Source organism: Vigna radiata, chromosome 2, assembly GCF_000741045.1.
Source record: "Vigna radiata var. radiata cultivar VC1973A chromosome 2, Vradiata_ver6, whole genome shotgun sequence".
Classification (NCBI taxonomy): Eukaryota; Viridiplantae; Streptophyta; class Magnoliopsida; order Fabales; family Fabaceae; genus Vigna; species Vigna radiata.
In genome coordinates, this window is record NC_028352.1 from 18,009,974 (window position 1) to 18,028,965 (window position 18,992).

General features: G+C 34.6%; 1 non-coding gene across 1 annotated transcript; it reads left to right on the forward strand.

Annotated features, from left to right (window-relative positions):
* The first annotated feature begins 17,407 nt into the window (after positions 1-17,407).
* TRNAS-AGA lies at positions 17,408-17,489 on the forward strand. Its single transcript has one exon. It is a non-coding gene; the product is annotated as a tRNA-Ser (tRNA).
* Positions 17,490-18,992: the final 1,503 nt, after the last annotated feature.

An 18,992-nucleotide genomic window follows, 5' to 3' on the forward strand; every position in this document is an offset into this window, starting at 1 on the left:
TTTAGACACTTTTGTGAAAAGCTTCAATTCAATTTTCTTTTCCCTGCACAAGCACTGCAGCTACCACTTTCATTGCTATTGGTTTAATTATTGATTGAAGAAAATAGAGTGATTCATGTGAGTGTTGCTGCCGAGAGTGAGTGTGCCTTGTTACATTTTTTATTTACTTTCATTGCCTTGGTAGATGAAACGGATGCAGCTGCCACTTTATCATGGGGATATCACGTTGCAATGGGAAGCCAATTATCATGGTTTTTATTGAATGAAAATGTGGGTCCGGTGCCTTAATGCTCTTGAGTCTTGAGATTGGACTTTCATTTTCAGTTGGAAAAAGTGTTGCAGCAAATTTTTGGGAAATATTGATGTTGATAAATGAAGAAATGAATGGAAGAAAGTTGGTTGAAGGTCATGTCAGCAAAGGAATATAAAGGCACGTGTTGATGTATTTTGGAAGCAATGGCATTTTGTTTTTATGAATTATAAAGAGCTTAATTCATGGGAAAAATGAATGAGTGATTTGATGGGAGAAGGAGCTTCTCGGTCCAGTGGGTACTGATCAGAAGCTCATGGTGGCAGCAAGGAGAATACATTGCCAAATTGCTTATTGAAAAAAAAATGGAAAAGCAATGGTGCAAAGGACCTTACGGTCAAGGTTTAATTTTTTTTAGTAGCTTTCCAATTTCAATTCTTTTTTTAATAGGTCACGTGAGTTTTTATTTTAAATTAGTTTAGGTTTTAGATAAAACTTTATGTTTATTTTATTTTATTTTATTTTTCTTTTATTTTAAATTAGTTTAGGTTTTAGATAAAACTTTATTTTTTATTTTTTTATTTTATTTTCTTTTATTTTAAATTAGTTTGAATTGTAGGTTGAGTTGTTTTTAATTTTTTTTTTAATGCTTTCTATCATGTTCGAGTTGTGTTTCATTTCTATGCATTTTAATTTAGTGTAATTCTCATATGCAAGACTTTCAACCCTCCCTTTTTGTGTTTGACTTGATGCTGAATCGCAAAATTGGTCTTTGGGAGACGACCTAGGGGTCATTCCCTAGTTTATACTACACTTTAAATGCACATCAAATTTGATTGGGCGGCGACACCCATTACAACATCAAAGATGTTTATTGATGTTCATGATGGAAGAATAATGATGAGAGATTTGAATTATTTGTTTCTCTATACTGGCCGTGAAGGGGATGAGATCAAAACAGTAAAAAGAAAAACATTTGAGAAGCCAGAGATGAATGAGGAACAAGAAGAGAGCATAGCAGGTAATGATTATTATGACAGCTGTTGTGTTTTGCAGGTGCCTGAGGAAAAAGGGAGAAGAACCATTCACCCAAAACCAAAAGAAGATCCATTCTTACCGGGGAACAAAGTGAGATTTAAGAAAAAGGAATGGATAGTAAANGAGCTGAAGGAAAAAGGAATGGTGGAAATTCAAAGACCATATTCAACCGTGATCAAGAAGGTGGACCGAAGAAAAGTGAGCCGGTGGGACGACGAAGATCCCAACGTGAAGAAGAAGAGTTGAACTTGTTGGAAATCAATTTTTTATTTTTAAGAACAATTTTTCTTTTCGGTCTTTTGTTTTATTTTTCGTTGGAACATGTACATTTTGAATTTTATGAACAATTTTTGGGTAGCATCTATTGAGGGATGCTAAATTTTTGGTATCCACTGAAGGATATCCAGAAGGTTCACCTACTGATGGGTGGTGGAAGGAAGTGCACTTACTGACAAGTGCCAACCGGGTTTGGGTCAGGCTCGTGACGTTAAACAAGCGCTACTAGGAGGCAACCTAGAATTTCTTCTTACACTCTTGCATTTTAAATTCTTAGAATAGGTTGAATTTTTATTTTGGTGTGTACTCTTGGCTTTAACACTTGTTCTGAAAATGTTTAACTGACTGATGTGCATGATGGATCTATTTGATGATTATTTGATGTGGATGAGAATTGTGTTGCAATGCATGTTGATATCCAGGAAATAGATGTGTGATGAATTTATGATTGTGGTCATGATGCCAGGCAGGGTGTATGAATGAATTTTGTGTGAGAAAGCATGTGTGTGAGATTTTGAGCTCCAGAGTTTTTATTGTTGTATGCATTGTTCACAGGAGAATATGGATGATATTGCCTTAATCTTGATGATTGATTGAATTGCATGTGAATGTCATATGATCAAGGCCATTTTTGAAAACCCTTCTCTAGCCGAATTTTCACCAAGAGTACTTGAAAGATTATACCCTTTTTGAACCTTAGCCTTAAATAGTATGTGAACCCTTGCTCTAAAATTCTTTACCTTGAGTTGGGATGAGCTTAATTGTATGTGATGAAAAGGGTTCAAGTTTGGGGTGTACAGGAAAAAAATTGAAAAAGCAAGTGAAAGACATTGAGCTCAATTGTTGTGAAAAGAGAAAAATGCTTGAGAAAAAGAAAAGAAAAGAAGAAAGACATGAAGATGAGCTCAATGAAAAAGAAAAGAAAAAGGGAAAAAGTTGGGAATGAGAAACATTGGTGGGAGAGTTGTGTTTAAATGTTGAATATTTTGTTAGCTTTCCTCACTCAAGGATTTTGCATTCTAGAAAAACCAATTTTTCTTGTTAGCCCGACCTCATTGCAAGCCTTGGAAAAGTCTTTTTGATGACATTTGCATGTAAAGATGTTGATTGTTTGAGATGAATGGCAATTTTGTTTCATGTGACTTGTGAACAATAGAGAGTTGGAGTGTCACCTTAAACACTTGAGTGATAGAGTGAAACACTTGCTTGTTATAAACTGTTAATTTTCATGAGTGCATTTTTGTTTAGTGGATTGGTCATTCATAATGTATAACATCTGTTGTGCAGATTNAAAGCATGCATGCATCTTATTTTGGATTTCACTGAGGATATTGAATTGAGTAGTTTTGTCATGTACCTTGGGATTGTTGAGGCATTGGATGAAAAAGTATAAAGCAGAGTTTTGTTTTGTGTGTTTTGTTTTGTTTTGCTTGAGGACAAGCAAAGTTCTAAGTTTGGGGTTGTTGATGAAGGTTGAAAAACAGTTATTTTCATACGTCAATTTAGACCAAATTGCGCCCTTTACTACTTGGAATGAGCCTAGAATCAAGCAAAACTCAATAAATGAGTCTGTAGAGAGTCAAAAGCTGTTTTTAGCGATTTTATGCTTGTTTTGAATTGTTTTGTAGCTATTTTGAGAAAATGAAAAATGGAGTTAAAGATACAGGTCGTTGACTCAAGAAAAGAGCAGAAAAATGAAGATTTGAAGAGTCAACGCACTGCCCGGCGGCACACTTAAACTGTTGGGCGGTCCAGGACGAGGAGTAGGCATGGAATTGACGTTGGGCGGTTCTTAGGGAAACCGCCGGGCGGTGGCGATTGCCGCCGGGCGATTTGGAGGATTATGGCAAACCGCCAGGCGGCACACTTAAACCGTCGGGCGGTGGCTCGCTGGGCCTGGGCCTGTTTTCTGACGCGCTCCTCACCTTTAAATACCCCTATTTCGAGTTCAAAGTCATTCTTTTGACAAGGGAGAACAGTCAGACCTAATTTTGCTCTCTGGAGAGGATCTCTTGGATGCTTAGGCTCCTTTTCATCTTTTCTAGGGTTTGCTCTTCCATTCTTCTTCCATTTTTTCATCTAGCTTCACCATGTCTATGGTGAACTAAACCCTATTGTTGTTGGAGGAAACAATGTAATCTTTTGATACTCTCTTTTTTTGAAACTCTTGATTATTTATATGGTCTCCATATGTTTTGATCTATAATTGTTGGGTTATCATTTGTGCTTAAGGCCTTTATCGTTTAACTCATTCGGTAACTGATGTTTGTCTTTATTGATATGGGGACGTACAGTAATGACATGAACTGGTGAGTAATTTCTTGATTTTGCAATAGCACCTAGGGATAGGGGTAGGACGATCAATTGCACTAACTTTTGTTTATAATGCTGTATTAATTGCTAGGGGAGGCTAGGGATAGCAAGCCAGTAGTTAATATTAGGCTCTTTTCGTCGAGGGATTGGGTTAAGGGGAGGCTAAGAAAGTCGCATAACAATTAATTAATCAAACTAATTTTCAAGAGGAGTAGGTAAGAGAGAGCGAATTACATGAAATTGTAAACCCCCAACAACATCCATTCATCCATTGTTTTCTTTTGTCAATTGAATCAACTTTATTTTGCATGTTAATATTTTTGTTCTCAAATCCAATTTATTAAATTTTATTTTTCAAGTCTTATTATTTTAATTCACGCAAACGAGAGTCTCTTGGGAAAACGATACTTGGTCTTACCATTTATATTATTTGTACGATTTGGTACACTTGCCAATTTGTCAACAGTTATATAGCCTATATGAGAGATTTCAGTGAGAGATACTTATCCTGATACGTTGTTTGTGATTTTATAATCCACTTAAACATTTTGGTCTATAAAGCATTACTTCAGCTCTTGGCTTCAGATGTTGTAAGATGCTTCTTGAATAGACGTTATTTGTTTCAAACAACTTTTTCTACATGACAATATTTCGTTTAATGTTGTTTATTAAACTTCAAAACTTGGATTGATTAGATAATCTTTTCTCTAGACAATTTTTCTATTAACAATAATATCATTTGATGAATATAAATGTGATTTGCCTTACCAAATGATGCATTTATTAATGAAATGAAAAATGATAAAATGTCTTGAACACACTACACTGCTTAACTCTTATCAACGTTCAAAACATTTAATGCATGTATAAAAAAGTACTTCAATGCTTGTGTTGAGGCAAAATCGTCTAGGAAGATTGGATCATCAAGCATATCTGGCTTTGAAGTTTAACAAATAACAGTAAATGAAATATCATCTAGGAAGAAGATCATTTAAAAATAATGAACATAGACGTACCTAAGAAAACAGACTTAGACAATAAACTACTAAAGAACCTTGTAGGAAACAAATGTCTAAGACGAGAGAACATAAATACATAAAAAAGAAATTATAGATATATCCTTGAGTGATTACAAGAAAGAGTGTCTGAACATTAGGCAACAAACAAAATCTTAGAACCATAAACAACATTTATCAAATAGAGTAGTCCAAATGACTTTTCAACCAAGAGATAGAAACCAAAAGAATTCGATTCAAATAATCTAGAAGCATCTAGAAAAACATTGAAAGCCTAAGAAGACTTAAGCTAAAAACAACATAAGAAGAGTTTACAAGAACACCTTGTAAAACAACATATCTAGAAAGTATTATCATCAGGGATCTAAGCAAACAACATTTTTCTACTCTACAAGAATTATCAAGCCAAAACGTCTAATCAACATAAGAAGAGTTTACAAGAACACCTTGTAAAACAATAGGCTTAAATGACCAAGAGAAAAACATTTTGCAAAGGTATTGGCTTAAAGAAATAAATGAGTTAAAACAATATGAGACCCTCTTAAATAGAAGCGTTGAATCAATAGGAAAAGCCTACATAAAAATACAAGACACTATGATTAAAATATAAACACATTCATAAAGTGATGAGTGAAAAAGTGTCTAATAGAATCTTATAAAATAATAAGCACGAGAAACTATCAAGAACAAATAAATTTCAACAAGCATCGTCTAAGGAAGACATGCAAAAATATCAAGATAAGTTCTGAAACTAACATATTTATCCTTGATAAGTATAAATCACTGAATGAGGTATACTTATCCTTAAATGGGTCTATAAAGCATTGCTTCACCTCTTGACTTTAGACGATATAAGATACTTGATTAGGTGTTATCTAATTCAAATAACTTTTTTTTAATAATTATTTTGTTTAATGTTATTTGTTAAATTTCAAAACTTGGATTGTTTAGATAATGTTTTCTCTAGATGATTTTATTCTTGACAAATACTGATACTAATGGACTTTATTTCAATGTAATTTTGAAAGTGTCTAGTTATGATAGTGTTTTTCTATCTTAGTGAATAACCTATATTTTATTATGCTCCCCTGAATTGGTTAACCTTTATCAAAGTTAATGTATCATTTCATAGAAATATCCTTTAATGCGTCTTTATTTTATATTTTCGTATCAAATCATTGTATAAGAGTATTATTGCCTTTTAATACAAAATATCAGAGTTAACACGAGGTATTAGAGCGAAATGTGATTATCAAATTAGACATACCATAATTTATATCATTTAAGTAATATCATAGTATATTGGATATGTTATCATAACAACAATTATCATAGTCATTTCAAACAGTTACAGTAATATGTATATGATAGAATTTATGATTCAAAAATTCACAATAAAGAGCAATAAACCACATGCATTAAATTCTTCAATCAAAACAGTTCTCAATATTTCTATAATAATGAAACAGAAGCGTATCTGAATTGGGCATTGGGAATAATTAATGAACCTGAAATTAGTCTCTGATCTTCCCTCTCTAGAGCATCCTTAGTTTCCTCTAAATTTTCTCTTCTGATGGGGATAAAGAGAAAGAAACAGGAATGAATCTTATGCTCACAGATGGGGACCATGACCCCGTAAATAACCTCTGACGGTTAATATTCTTTAGTTTCAATAATTATTATTTGGCCCCTTCAACAAATTATAATTATTGCTGGTCTCTGCACAATATACCTTTCATGTCAAATATACCCTTAACCATATTTATCTTAATTAGATCACTTTATAAAATTGGCTAATATAATATAATGGCCCTAACACATTGAATAATTACTTATATATATACAAGTGACCCAAATTGCTAACAATCTCCCACTGGTCACAAATATATATATATATATATATATATATATATATATATATATATATATATATATATATCCATATAAATCCTTACAAATGTGCTAGTAGACTTTATGAGCTCAAAATTGCCTTTTTATACCTTGAGTATATCGCGAAGTCCCGTCCATTGATTATATCCACATGTAGAACCAAAACAGTTTTAATTGCAACAATTGCAACCAAACCAACAGTGATCACTAATGTTGACAGAATCAAATGACATGGATACATCATGAAATGTGTAGCATGAAAAGTTACGTGAAGGTGATTTGTACACGTCTATTTTCAACTGGTCCTTATTTTATCTCAATGAGATCAACATAATAACCTTATCGTACAAAGTGTAATATCTGAATAATAATAAACCATATATTTATTAAACCAAAAATGTCCAAGGACAATGTATGCATACATTAAACCAAACATAGAACACAAATACAAAAGTGACTAACTCCCACTAAACTTAAGATTCCTCAAAAGCTAAAACACCCATGTGAGTAACATGCTCATGAAAGACCTTTTGTGTAATACCCTTAGTAAGAGGATCTGCCAACATGGAGTTTTTCCTTAAGTGTTCTATAGAAATCTGTCCACTCTATACTCTTTCTTTAACAACTAGGAACTTGATGTCAATGTGCTTTGACTTGCTTGAACTCCTATTGTTGTTAGAATATAATACAGTTGATTTGTTGTCATAGTATAACTTGAGTGGTCTTTCAATTCCTTCCATAATGCGCAGCCCTGTGACAAAGTTTCTTAGCCATATACCTTGATTTGATGCCTCATAGCATGCTACAAATTCTGCAGCCATAGTGGATGAAGTTGTAAGGGTTTGCTTAGCACTACGCCAAGAAACCGCGCCACCGGCCAACATGAAAATGTAACCCGAAGTGGATCTCAAACTATCTTGGCATCCTNCAAAATCTGAGTCAGAATATCCAGTGATCTCTAACCGGTCTGATCTCCTGTACGTGAGCATATAATCCTCTGTTCTCTGTAAATACCTCATAACTCTTTTTGCTGCTTTCCAGTGATTCAATCCTGGATTACTTAAATATCTGCTTAAAACCCCAACTATGTAGGCTATATCCGGACGCGTACATACTTGGGCATAAATCAGAATCCCTACTGCTGAAGCATAAGGAATCTTTTGCATTTCCTGAATTTCTAGATTTCCTTTAGGACATTGATTAAGACTGAACTTGTCTCCTTTAGCGACTGGAGTATCTCCTGCTTTACAATTTTGCATACCAAACCTTTTAAGTACCTTATCGATGTAATTCCTCTGTGATAATCCAAGAATACCTTGAGATCTATCTTGATGTATCTGAATTCCTAATATAAAGGAAGCATCACCAAGATCTTTCATTTCAAAATTTCTAGACAAAAATCTTTTGGTTTCGTGCAACATGTCTATATTGTTGGTAGCAAGCAGTATGTCATCAACATACAAGACCAGGAAGATATACTTGCTCCCACTGAACTTGTGATACACACAATCCTCAACCACATTTATCTCGAAACCAAATGAGATAATAACTTGATGAAATTTGTGGTACCATTGGCAAGATGCCTGTTTTAGCCCATAAATGGATTTTGTCAATTTGCATACCATATTCGTTGGTTCTTCTAACACAAAGTTTTCTTATTGCACCATATAAATTGTCTCATCAATGTTCCCATTGAGAAACGCCATCTTGACATCCATTTGATGAAGCTCCAAATCATAATGTGCAACAAGAGCCATAATTGTTCTAAAAGAGTCTTTCGATGAAACCGGAGAGAAAGTCTCTTTAAAATCAATCCCTTCCTTTTGAGTATAGCCCTTTGCCACAAGACGAGCCTTATACCTCTCCACATTACCTTTAGAATCCCTTTGTTGTCTTGCATGGACTTATACTCCTCATTCATAGCTTCAATCCATTTTTCTGAATTAGGATCTTGCATAGCTTGATGGACGGTGACAAGGTCATCTTCCATCATACTATTATTTTCCTCAATTTCTTGGAGAAATACTACATAATCATTTGGGATGGCACTTCTCCTTTCTCTCATGGATCTCCGCAATGATACTGACTCATGAAGCACCTGTTCTTGAGGGTCTTGAGTTTGTCCTTGTAGAGGTTGAGAATTTGCTTCATCAAAATCAACTGTATGAATCGGATTTGGAGTTGACACCGATTCTTCCTCAAATACAAAGTCTCTTACCTTATTCTTCCTCCCAAACTCAATATCCTCAAAGAATGTGGCAGTTCCCGTCTCAAAAATATTCTTAGATTTGGGATCATAGAATTTATAGCCTCTTGATCTTTCAGAGTAACCAATAAAGTAACTGCTAACTGTTCGAGATTCTAATTTCTTTTCATTCGGTCTGTAAGGTCTTGCTTCAGCTGGACATCCCCATACACATAAGTGTTTTAGATTAGGCTTTCGCCCAACCCAAAGCTCATAAGGTGTTGCAACAACTGCCTTGATTGGTACTTTGTTTAAAATATAAGCTGCAGCCTTCAATGCCTCTCCCTAGAGTGACTGTGGCAAGGTGGAATGACAAAGCATACTCCTTACAATATCCTGAAGAGTCTGATTTCGTCTTTCAGCCACCCCATTCATGCTAGGTGAACCCGGCATGGTGTACTGTGGGACGATTCCACATTCCTCTAGGTACTTGGCAAAAGGCCCTGGACGTTGTTCACCTGATTCGTCATATCTGCCATAATATTCACCACCACGATCAGATCTGACATTCTTAATGCGTTTGTTGAGTTGATTCTCAACTTCAACCCTGAAAGATTTGAACACGTCCAATGATTGAGACTTTTCATGGATGAGATATAGGTATGCATATCTAGAGTAATCGTCTATGAATGATATAAAATATTGTTGACCATTCCATGAAGGTGTAGGGAATGGGCCACAAATGTCTGTATGTATCAATTCTAAGACCTTTGTAGCTCTGTATGCACCCAATCTCGATGTCTTGGTCTGTTTTCCTTTAACGCATTCAACACAAACATCAAAATTTGTGAAGTCAATGGAATCCAAAATCCCATTTGACACAAGTCGTTCAACTGTATTTTTAGATATGTGACCTAGACGTCTGTGCCATAATGCTCCTGAATCATTATTGTCAATTTTTCGATTAGTACTGGATGATTCTGTATTGAATGATTCACTGTAGGAAGCCACCGTATCAAGCATATAGAGGTTGTCATTGTCTGAAAGTGAACTAGTCCCAACAATATTTGAATTTAAAGACAATTTGATTTCACGGTTTCCAAATGAACACAAATATCCTAATTTGTCCAAATAGGAAACTGAAACCAGATTTCGTCTAAAAGACGGCACAACAAAAGTGTCTTTCAAATCCAAGTAGAAACCAGTGAACAATAACAATCTAAAATGCCCTATAGCTTCCACCTCTACCGATTTGCCATCTCCCACATAGATCCATCTTTCAGAATCAATTGGTTTTCGGTAGCTTATACATCCCTTCATTGAAACACTGATGTTAGCAGTTGCACCAGAATCTAACCACCAAGTGTTTATTGGTACTGAAGCTAAATTGACCTCAGAACAGACCAAAGCAAGACTGCACCTGAAGCTTATACGATCAAGGACTATCTTCATTTTCGTGTTCCAGTCTTTAAAGAAATTAGTATATATAGAAGCAATCGAAGCTGTATTTAGAATAAGAGAAACAAAGGAATTAAGCTCACGCCGTAAAATTAATAATTATATAAATATAATTCAAATAATGGTCTATCCCATCTCAAGATACCCAATGCCCCATCAATATCTTTGGACAGTAATATTAACTGTTAGAGGTATCTTGGCGTAATGATCAACATTGATAATAAGAACATGTCCAATAACAAACCTATCTTTGGATAAATTTTATTATTGACACGTAAAACCTTATAATTATCACATGTTACCATCACAGGTGCATATACAATCCGGCCAAATATTAATCTTCCTTTGGGCCGACCAATACTCGCATGAATATGTATAAACACAAACATTCATAATTTCTATATGAACTACTTCAGATAAAAAAAGACTCACTTTGGTGATTTCTTAATTATCAATAGTTCATTTAAAAATTATAAACATGACCAGAATTAAATTTTTTTATTCCTAATTAATTATTAATTTTCTTTATTTCTTAACGAAAGTCCAAACAAATCTTGTTGGGTCTTAATCAAATCCAAAGTGCACCAGATTGGGCCTGCCCCAAAATTGGCTTGGCAATTTCCAGCAAGCTATGCAGCATCACTCTGCACGTTCACTTTTCGCCTCTGTTGTTGTGTCACCGGTAGAAAACTAGACGTCCATGGCAGCAGTGAACCACAATCAAAACGAAGCAGAGACACCGTCGTTGCAAGTTCTGACTCGTCGTCGTTGTGGTGCGAATGCGACTTCACTGAAAAACGCCACCGCCGCAAGCGCAATTTCTACAGATCGCGATTCTCCATCGTCGTTGTCGTGCGAATAGGAGGTGCGTTGAGTGACCCTGCGCGAACGAACTTGCGAAGCCCCAAACAAGACCTAAAGTGCTAACCGCCACTGAACCAGAAGAGGAAGAAGCCTCTGGAGATTAATCCTCCATGGCGACACAGAGAAGAAAGAGAGCGTAGGTACCAATTTTAGGTTTTCCCAAATTAGGGTTTCAATTTGGGATTTACCAAATTAGGGTCTCAGATGCATTCAAAAAATGGAAATTCTTAATTGGATTTTAATTTCCCTTTTCAAATTAAAGAATTAATGCACAAAATTGATTACAAATTTATAATCAGTTAAAAATTTCTAAATTTGGTTTATGATAATTAATCATAAATTAACGTGCTTTGATACCAATTGATAGAATTTATGATTCAAAGATTCACAATAAAGAGCAATAACCACATGCATTAAATTCTTCAATCAAAACAGTTCCCAATATTTCTATAATAATGAAACGGAAGCATCCCTGAATTGGACATTGGGAATAATTAATGAACCTGATGGGGATAAAGAGAAAGAAACATGAATGAATCTTATGCTCACAGATGGGAACCATGACCCCTTAAATAACTTCTGACGGTTAATATTCTTTAGTTTCAATAATTATTATTTGGCCCCTTCAACAAATTATTATTGTTGGTCTCTACACAATATACCTTTCATGACAAATATACCCTTAACTATATTTATCTTAATTAAATCACTTTATAAAATTGGCTAATATAATATAATGACCCAAACACATTTAATAATTATATATATATATATATATATATATATATATATATATATATATATATATATATATATATATATATATACATATATACTAACAGTATATTATCAGACAATTATATTTTTGTAAAGGATTTGACTTCCTTGAGTCATGTTTATGCATGATATACAATAACAAAGATCACAATAATATCAGTTTTAATATAGATCAGATATCAAATATCATTTTTAACATAGATCTATGTTCCAGAGCATTTATATAATTAAAGAGATTTATCAGATCATAAGTATAGATATTAGAGTACAAACGACATGAAAGATTTTATTTCTTATTTCATCATATAAACATTACATCATGCAATGCCTTAATATCTATTTGGTTTATCATTTTCTCCCTCTGTTTGATAAACATCAGAAAGGAAGGGAAAAAAATCCATCATGGAATGACTAAAGAAAGATAGGGTGGTTGAGGAGATGAAAAGGAAATAGAATATGGAAGGCTAAAAGAGAAAGGGTTTGTAAGGAGGTGAGGGAAGGGAGGGGGTTTGCGAAGAGATCATCATCATCATCATACTAGAACATGGTGATGATGAGGATGAACATGTACTGTTTCTCCTGAGGTTTCTACGTAGAGACAACTCTTTTTCTTACAAGAGAAAAGACTAGTTCCTCTTCAAGGGCAACTACTTTGGCATGTGCGTAAGATTAGACGTTTGAAGGCCATCTAGAGATGATGTTGGTTTTGAAGGATTTTCTTTGAATTGCATTTTCTTGTTGCTCCAAAGTTCATCAGTGCCTTCAGTAGCCATATCCACATTCATCATGTTCCATTGTGCAAGGAGTTCTTTTAGATTGACATTGTTGGGTGTAGCTTGCATGGATTTTCTGAGGAAGGTGTGGGTATTATTCATGAAGGTGGGTGGTGGTGTTTTTCTGAAAGTGTTTGGAAAGCTAGGGTTTTTGAAAGCGAGTGCTTTAAAAGAGAAAAGAGAGAGGAGAAGGTCATGGGATTTGAGAGATTTTGGGAAATGAAAGAGTTGTTGAAAAGAGATATAAAGGATCTCAGGTAGGAATTTCGTTTTTACAGAGAGATAAAGGGCCGGTTGTGATTGCGTGTAGTAATGGCTTTTGGGAAAATGGGATCGAGGAGTTATAATTGTCATAAAAGCATAATTAATGAGTTTGGTACGTTTAGATAGGATGATAGGGATTCAAGATCTTTCTTTAACTTATATAGTTCTCGAAGGGATCACTTAGTTGTTCTCAATACTAAACTAGTTAGGCATGAATGAATGAGTTGTCTTTAGATAATGTTTGTTTTTAGCATAAAGATAATATCTCAAAACTAAGTCTTAGGTGTTTAAGTTTTAAGAAGATTTTCATGAAGACTTGTTTTGTGTTAAAAATTTTGTAATTTAGTATATTTATGTATAAGGTGTGGTTTGTCTTTGATTCTATATGTTGTTTGTCTTAAGTTACATTAAAATTCGTTTTGAATTAGAAAACTTCATTTTATACTCAGGATAATCGACTATCAGTAATTGATTATGACTTGTCATAATCGATTATCACCACAATTATGAGAATTGTTAAGAAAGTTTTGACCAATATGCATTCATTAAATGCATAATCGATTACCATAAGTGGAAAATTGACTATCACGTGTTAAATAGCTGACAACGGATTTTTGGAGGTATCCTTGACTGAGATCTCTATAAATTAGATTGAGATATGAAATAATTGAATTTTGAAAAGTTTATGTCCTTTGTTGTGTGTTGTGATAAGTATGTTTTAGGGTTTGTGTAACCCTTGTACTTGTGGCTTTGAGAACTTGGTGTTGGACTAGAGCGAGAACTTTCACGGGAGTTGTGATTGAGTGTTATTGTTGTAATTGAGTTAAAGTTTGTCATCCTTCGTGAAGCATTCAGAGGAGGTGTTCATCCCTTGTGGGTTTCAGGAGAAGTGAGTTTCATCTCTTAGGGTAACAAGAGAGGTGTTCTAACCTTAACCTATGTTATTTTCTTTGTGATTGTAACAGTTTGTTGGTTTGTAACAGTGAAGCGTTAATTCTCGTTTGACATTAGCAACTAGACATAGGATCTGTGTGATATGAACTAGTATAAAATCACTTGTGCAATTTTCTCTCTTCCTTACTCTTTTATTTGTTTAATTTGGTATTGAGGAATTTAAATTATACGAGAAAATTATTAAAGGTATTATTTGCGATAAGGAACTAATTCACCCCCTCCCTCTTGGTTTGTTGTACAAGCTAACCATTCTATTGCACTCCTCTAACATTAATTTCCTATTGCACACCAATTGTTGATAAAATTACAAAAAAAAAAATTATGTTTTTGTAAGTTTTGTTGTCTAATTGAGTTGTGAATTGTGAGAGTTGTCATGTGTTGTACAAGTCCCTGTGGAGAGAACGATATTTATTACCTACTACGTGTGACCGGTGCCCTTACCATTTTTCCACGAACAAGAAGTTATGCATAGTTCATGTACGAGCAAGCTACTTTCGAATTCATCAATGGTCAACGTGTTAGTATCCTTATAGACTCCTCAAGAGAGCACACATCATAGTCAAACTTAGGAGCCATGGATCTTTAAATTTTCTCAACTATTGCAACATCTCCTTTGTTTTCACTATTAACCTTCATCTTTTTAGCTCTGGTAAGTGTTTGAGAGAAATAACCATCTATAAATCCCCCTCTTTCATGTGAAGAATTTCAAACTCTTTTTCGAGAACTTGCAATTGTGTATGCTTGACTCGTGAAGTGCCTTGATACTTTTGCTTTCAAGAATATCATATATCCTTTGTTTTATCCTTGTTAAGAAATTCCTTCAATATTGAACGATCTAATGATTGAAATAGGTAATTCTTTTCCTTTAAATCCTTATTTCTTATCAATAATATGCTTCCTTTATACTTCGGTAAGAAGTATTCCTTCTAGTAATCTTGAATTCCATTTTGCACTAGACCTAAGTACTCCTTTCAATGAAGAAATTCACCATGAGCATCACTCGATGATCAAGCTTCGTATAACATACTGAACAAACTAAGTCTCTAATGCCATAACATGTCACACTTAAAAGACTAATGATTTTACTTTAGATTCAGTGGGGCTCTCATACCATAATATTATCAAATGTATTTTCTTGTAGGTTTGTAATTAGGTTTGCACACTCCTCCACACATTCAAACTAATGGTTTCATATAGATTGAAAGAGAGTTTTACTGATTTTAGTTAATGTTGCCTTTATGCAAGTATGATAATTGTGCATATCAAATCTTATTTCCAAATCAATCACTAGTGCAAAAACGCTAATTAACGTCGGTTATTTTGGGCTTTTAACGTCTATTAAACAACCGACGTCATTACCGGTGACGTCAATGGGACGTCGGACATCCATTCAACAGACGTCTATAATGACGTCAGTTAGTGCCATGACCGACGTCACCCGACGTCGGTATAGGCCTAACCCGACGTTTAAAGGCACAATATAGACGTTAGACTACTTATTAACCGACATCTAAAAGCACATAAAGACTTCAAACATGTCACTAACCGACGTCTAAGGTCACTATAGACGTCTGTTTTTGCATTAACTGACGTCTAATACAGTCGTTGTGTTTTAGTGCAGTTTTGTTCCTGTCTTTGGATAGCCTAGTAGCACACTCTGCCTTTGCTAGTTTCCCCTGAAAAAAAGCTTGCGTCTTTTGAATTTGTCATGACATTTCGACCCAAAACCGAACCTGGGTTCTTGCTTAGTTCCATTTTTAACCGCAAGAGAGAAAAATTACGGTGAAACGATAACTAGGCAACGACCCAGGGTCATTTTTGGGTCGAAACGCCACCAGAAATCCAAAAGACGCCGCTTTTTCTGGGAGGCAGCTAGCAAAGGAAGAATGTGGTACTACATTACCCCAAGAAAAGAACAAAACTGCACTAAAACACAACACAAAGAAAATAAATTTTAATCAGTTGAACCAGAAAATAATCGATGAAAGACTGAACAAAGATTAAACGGTAACCATAAAAAAACACGCACCTGGGATGCAATGCCGCAAGAAAGAAAAAGGAGAGGAGGAAGACGATGATGTTATCAAAAACAATAATGCAATGCCGCAAGAGAGGAAAATGAGAGGTGTCGTAAGAGAAAAAGGAGAGGAGGAAGACGATGATATCAGAAACTGCAATGTTGCGAAGAGTCTGCGATTTATTTAAAATGAAATGGGGCGTCAGTTGCTCCAGAAATCGACGTCTATAGTTACCTAGACGTCGGTTATCTAACTAATTCGACGACCAAGTTAACATATAAACTGACTTTTTGAATGCCCATTAGACGTCGGTTTAAAGGGGAGCCGACGTCTAGGAAGCTGAACTGATTGACGTTTCATTTCCTGTCAAGGATGCTGACGACAGTTGTGAAGGGGCGCCGACGTCTATAATAATTTAGACGTTGATGCCCTTCTACCGGACGTCTAAGGGTCTCCGAGTTTGGTGAACATAATTAATTACAGGCACATAAACGCCGTTTCCCTTAAACACCGACGTCTAAATTGTAGAAATTTTTGTCTTCCCGCCTTTCTGACAGGCCATAAACGTTGCTTTTTTACTACATGACGTCTAAGCGCCTGGGAATCAGGTGAAGAGCATTAATTGCAGCCCCGTAGATGTCGGCCCCTCATTAAAACTGACGTCAATAGACTGTCTTCTCACCTAGGCCATTAGACGTCGGTTTAGGTTAGAGCAGACTTTCTATCTTTGGGATTTGATACTACACCGCTGCTCAAAATATCAGGGGATCCACTTATGACGTCTACAATATCATAGGCGTCGCCTTCCCTTGAAACCGACGTCTAGGTTACCAACTTATTTACGGTAATGCCACCGTTCACTCATATACATCGGACTTCCCTCAAACCGACGTTTTGTACGTGATGTTAAACAGCGTTTTTGCACTAGTATATATTTACACATAACTATTTAGTCATTATCATGGATTGGAAGTTGGAAATTTTAAATTCTATGTGGAGTTGTAACATCTACACATATTTATTAATTTGGATGCTAGCATAGAGTCTCCTGTATTTCTCTTTCTGAACCTAGATAGTCCATTATTTTAGTTAAATTAAATCGTTGTAAGCTATTGTTATGAATAACATATAATAAATTTACAATAAGACTGTCTACTAAATAAACACGAAGTTAACAATAGTTGCATATGATCCGTAAAGGATAAACGAAAAAGCAACGTCAATGAAGTAATGTGGTTTCACAATTTCATTATTATACAGATATTACAATTTAAATTTTCTCTTAGTAAAGGTTGATTAATTACGGATAATTCAGTGAGTAGTACCATCAAGTGGACGTGCCGGAGTGGTTATCGGGCATGACTAGAAATCATGTGGGCTCTGCCCGCGCAGGTTCGAATCCTGCCGTTCACGATTTTTGTTTTACATCCTTCATTACTCTTTTATAATTTATATTAAAGAAATTTGAATGTTTATTTTACAATATATAGTATAAAGTTCTATTTTTATTGGTGAAAAGTTGTATTGTCTCCACATCTGAATTTTTTAAGAAGATTAGACTATGAATAAATAATACAATATAAATACACATTACGTTTCGGGTGAGAAGAAAAATTGATTCATGATTATCTAAATTCATTTACGTTAAATCTATTATAATATATTTATTTCAAATCTAAAATATAGTTTTAAATTTTAAGTTGAATTATTTAATTGGATTTGAATTTGATATAGATTAAATTATTTAGGAGTTTGAATCAAAATTAAGTTATATCAAGTCATGTTAAGATAAGATTCAATTTAATTGCACCTAGTTCTAATTGGATCTAGCTCATTAATGGTAATGCAATTGTACTCAAGTCGTACAAAATTATGTTAGGCCAAACCCAAGACAAATAGGCCATGCAATATCTAATTATCATTTAATTAAATTTGATTTGGATATACATGGGATAACTTTTCAAATTTGGAAAATCTAAAATTAAGGTAGGTATGAGTTATCTCATGTTTGGGAAATGTCCGGCCAAGTCAGGCTAAGTAAGACAAGGGGTTGGATTCAATTAGTTCTAGCATGTGCATAGTCAGTCTAATTAGCCTTCAATCATGTAATATAACATTTTTTTTAGTTTTGTAAATCCAAAATTAAGGTGAGTCTGGATTAGCTCAAGTTTTTAAATATTAGGTCAACTAAGGCAAGGTTAGGTCCAATTGGTCCTAGATCCTTTATGGTCGATAAATGTTTAGTATTACTAGCTTTCAATGTTAATTTGACACTTATCTTATTTTGGTGTTGTATAAAATGCTTGATAATGACCCCAATTTCACTTGTTTTGTAGGAACAGAAGAATTTATGAAGTCAAAATTGTATTATGAAGGAAAGAAGAAGAATTTAAACACTTTTAAAAAAGTTTGTCACAACATGACTGCAACGCCATTTTAAGGGATTGAGCCACAAAGAAAACCTAGCAAAGAAGGTTTCCTCAAGCCTTGACCTGAGACTTAAGCCATGAAGAATCATTTATCATAAAGTAACGTCAGGCAACTCTAGCCATAAAGGAAACCCACCAAGGAAGGAAACCTCACGGTTAGAGCCATGGACCACCATTGGAGCCATGTTATCAAAGTTTATAAATATCATAATTCTGGACAAACTTTAGAAAGACTCTGAAGGGCTTTATTTTTATACACTTTTGAGAGTACTTTTAGAGAGAGACTCCAGGTATTCTTCTCACCCACATCATCTGTAAAATTGGAAGATGAATTCTCTTCATTGCTTGTACTTCTTTTTATCACTTATGGGAGCTAAATCTCCCATGTGTTGGAGCAAGATGTAAATAGATTTGAACTCTCTTGTATTCAACAATACCTTCCATTTATGTATGATTTTTTTTATCTAAAGTTTGTTAATTGATTTAT